The sequence below is a fragment of the Leptonychotes weddellii genome, unplaced genomic scaffold, assembly GCF_054177405.1.
Source record: "Leptonychotes weddellii isolate Sample4059 unplaced genomic scaffold, ASM5417740v2 HiC_scaffold_4018, whole genome shotgun sequence".
Lineage (NCBI taxonomy): Eukaryota > Metazoa > Chordata > Mammalia > Carnivora > Phocidae > Leptonychotes > Leptonychotes weddellii.
Window position 1 is genome coordinate 1 of NW_028006571.1, and position 4,416 is coordinate 4,416.

The 4,416-nt window shown below is 41.4% G+C and overlaps 1 long non-coding RNA gene across 1 annotated transcript; it reads left to right on the top strand.

The window, feature by feature from the left end:
• On the top strand, window positions 1-2,841 carry LOC145719360 (uncharacterized). Its single transcript, XR_014142330.1, has 2 exons — window positions 1-62; window positions 1,884-2,841. It is a non-coding gene; the product is annotated as an uncharacterized LOC145719360 (long non-coding RNA).
• Window positions 2,842-4,416: the final 1,575 nt, after the last annotated feature.

The window sequence follows — 4,416 nt, forward strand, 5'->3', positions numbered from 1 at the left end:
GAGCTGTCAGAGAGGTTTACCAGAACCTGCGATATCCTAAGGATTGCTGAGAAAAGGCAGAGGTAATACTTGTCATGCCCTTTCCACAGGGGCTTGGGGAACGTAGATGCTCACAGATTTTCAGAAGGGGGGTGGGGCTTTTAGAGATCATTCAGCCCCAGCCGGTCACTAACAGCTGAGGGGGCTGAGACTCATCTGCTGATGAAGGCGATTGAGGGATGAGCCTAAAGTAATGTGTTTCACAGTCATGACCGAGACACTGTGCAGATCAGTGTGAATACCCAAAGTTGACATGTACTAGTTCTCAAAGACAGTTACTAGTACCAAATGTCAAATTGTCTCAGGACTTTTTTGGTTTTTGTTTTCATCGTCGTAAAATACAGGTAACGTAAAATTTACCATCTTAACCATTTTTAAGTGTTTGGTTCAGTAGTGTTAAGTATATCCGTATTATCTTGCAAAACTTCAACTTTACGCATTAAACAACTCCTCATTACCCCGTCCGTGCAGCTTCTGGCAACCACCTGTCTGCTTTCTGTCTCTAATTTTGACTGCAGTAGTCTCCCCTTATCCAAGGGGGATATGTTCCCCAAGACCCCCAGTGGAAACCTGAAACCATGGATTTACTGAACCCATATATGTACTATGTTGTTTCCTATACGTGCATACCTATGATGAAGTTTAATTTGTAAACTAGACACAGTAAGAGATTAATAATAGCTAATAAAATAGAACAGTTAAGACAGCATACCGTAATAAAGGTTATGTGAATGTGATCTTTCTCTCTGTCTCCATTCCTCTCTCTCTGTCTTTCAAAATATCTTACTGTACCGTACTCACCCCTCTTCTTGTGATGGTGTGAGATGATAAAATGCCCATGTGATGAGATGAACTGAGGTGAACGACATAGGCATTGTGACGGAGTGTTAGGCTATTCCTAACTTTCTGATGATATATCAGAAGGAGGATCATTTGCTTCTGGACCATGGTTGACCATGGGTATCTGAAACCATAGAAAACAAAACTGTGGATAAGGGAGGACTACTGTATTATAAGTATCTTACATAAGTGGATTCATATGGTGCTTGTCTTTTTGTGACTGGCTTTTATTTCACTTAGCATAATGTTTTCAAGGTTCATTCATATTACAGCATGTGCCAGAATTTCCTTCCCTTTTAGGGTTGAATAATACTCCATTGTGTGGATATACCACGTTTTGTTTATCCGTTCATCTGTCTTATGGACACTGGGGATGCTTCTACCTCGTGGCTATTATGAGTAATGCTGCTCTGAACACGGATATACGAATGTCTCTTTGAGACCCTGCTTCTAATTCTTTTGGGTGTGTACCCAGAAGTGGAATTGCTAGAACACATGGAATTCTATTTGTAATTTTTTGAGGCGCTGTCATACTGTTTTCCATAGGGTTGCACCATGTTCCATTCCCACCAGTAGTGCACAAGGGTACCATTTTCTCCATATTCTCACCAACACTAGTTATTTTCTTTTTGACAGTAGCCGTCCCTAATGGGCATGAGGTGAGAAGTCACTGTGGTTTTTATTTGCATTTCCCTAATGATTAATGATGTTGAGGATCTTTTCATACACTTGCTGGCTGTTTGTATATCATCTTTGGAGACCTGTCTATTCATGTCCATTTGCCTATTTTTTAATTGCATTGTTTTTTTGATGTATGAATTTTTTGTATATTCTGGATATTAACCCTTTATCAGATACATGATTCACTCCGTTGACTGTGTCTTTTGATGCACAGACTCAGTCAGGTTTTTGAATCCTTTCATTCTTTGTGGGTTTTAAAAGTTTTTTATAAAGAAAAAACAATGAAAACTAAGTGCACCTGTTTCTTTTCTTTCGGATTTCAGAGCCTTGATACAAAGCATGCTTGAAAAATGTGATCGGTTTCTCTGGTCTCAGCAGGCCTAGTGGAAGAAGATTCAGCAAATGTCACAATGTTTTGAGAAAAACTGAACCATGCTCCTGAACCTCCTGAGTGCATTTGCTGTGGAAGGAAAGGTACCACCTGAAAACCCTGACACGTTACCGGGGGTACTTTAGTCCGTGTCTATAACTTCTGCATTTGTGGCTCTATCTGTGACCTCAGGGTTTCTCAACCACGGTTGAATTTTGACAGGAATCAGGCCTTGTTTGCTGAAATGAAGTGCTCTGGAATCAGAATTTGAAAGTTCACAGCCATGCAGGCCTCATTCTGAACTACAGTATTATTTTCTCCTTGCTAGTGGATTGGGGGAATTACCGTGACTCCTGTAGAGAGCAGAAGTTTCTCATCCTGGTTGCATGAAGACAGATAAAGTAACTGACAGGAGTTGAATACTTTTTATATCTTATCTGGAATAGTTGAGAAATTACTGAAATAAGACCTAGCGGAATGGAATTAGCACATCAAATAAGTGAAACACTGAAAATTCAGATGAGATATTTACATGGAATGACCCCATATTTAAATTGAGCTAATTGAAAATATATTTTTTCTCAGTATTTGACTTTTTCTAATCTGAACCTGTATGCAAATGACTAATTTATGACTGGAAAGGTTTTATCTCTAATCTTTCCTGAACAGTGGTCCAAAGGAATCATGCACTTTTTTAAAAACTATTTTTTAAAAGCCATAATAAAGGAAAGCTAAGTACTAACAAACACTGTAGTAGGCGCTTGTGCCGGGTACTAGAATGCCTTCCTCAGGCTCCTGTACATTTACATAGCATGTTACATTAATAATAAATGTAAAATCTGTTTTTATTTGAAGAGACCTGTATCTATTGACATAAATAAACTCAATAAACACGAGTTTATTGTGAACAATTTGCGGGAAGGTGTGGGGTAAACTCAGTGTGGAGTAAGAAAAGCGTTGGATACGTTGAATGATTCACTTCTTTTTTTCATTCGTAACACAGCCAGAGAGCTACAGACAGAAATGGCTGTCATACTTCCACATGGTATTCAGATATGATGTGACCAGAGGGGTTGAAGGAGATTGTCAGAGAAAGGAGGCTTCACAAAGTTTCTTAGGGCTTTGGGAAGCGTAGAAAACCTAACACTTCTGGTCAACAGTGGGTGTGTGGGGGGTGTGTGTGTGTTTGGGTGTGTGTGGTATTTCCCCTTACCAAGCAGGTCTCTGACACCAATTGGGTGACCTACAGTTCAACCCAATTCTGACACTATTGACCCAGAGGTAGCATCAGATCCCCCAGGTGAAGGGCTCAGTCCCAAAAGACTGCCCTCCATTTTATTATTTTTTTAATTTAAATTCAGTTAATTAACATATAATGTGTTACTGGTTTCAGAGGTATAGGTCAGTGATTCATCAGTCTTACATAACACCCAGTGCTCATTACATCACGTGCCCCCCTTAATAATGTCCATCACCCAGTTACCCCAACCCCCCACCCGTGCCCTCCACTTCAGACACTAATCGCAAGTCCCAGTTGTTAACTATACTCCTGACCAACTGGCTGTAAATCAGAGGTCCTCACGACCCCTTCCTTGGATTTGATGGTTTGATTAATTTGCTAGAGCGGCTCCCAGAACTCAGAGAAACAGTTTGTTTACTAGATTGCCAGTTTGTTATATAAGGATATAACTCAGGAACAACCAGATAGAAGAGATGCAAAAGGCAAGATTTGGGGAAAGCGTTAGGAGCGTGCATGCCTGCTCCAAGCTCCACCTTCTCCAAATCGCCACATGTTCACCAGTCCGGAAGCTCTCGGAATCAAGTTCTTTGGGGTTTTTTATGCCTTCGTTACAAGAGCATGGTTGATTAAATCACTGGTCACTGGTGATCGAACTCAGTCCCTCTCTCCCTCCTGAGGTCAGGGGTGGGGCTTGGGGGGCTGGGCCTGAAAGTCCCGATCCTCTGAATCACCGGCAGTCGGCCCCCCTCCTTAGGTGTGGTCCAAATGTCACCTCGTTAGTACTGCAAGACACCTCTGTGGCGTTCATCACTTAGGACATTCCAGGGGTTTTAGGAGCTCTGTACCAGAAATGGGAGGAAGACCAAATACATACTTCTTAACCGTCAATCACAGTATCATACCTTCCCACTAGCATCAGCTGGGTTTTGGCTGTAGTGGATTATGTTGAATGTGAGTCTGTACTAAGGTAAGGAGCAAGACCCCTCCCTTCACCGTCCGTCAGCTTCTGTCATTACATAATGACTGTCCAGAAGAGGGCCCAGAAGAAATCTCAGGAGAAGGACACAGCCTGAACTGGCCCAATTGTGCGATCATTTCCTGACGGATTGTTTTAAGGCATCTTACAGCAATCCTCATTTGCCAAAGGGGCACAGAGAAATTTCTAGCATTAAAAAAAGAATAAAAATCACATCATCTGAATTTATTTTCCAAAGTAAACCAAGCAACCAGCAAAAATCCCCTTCGG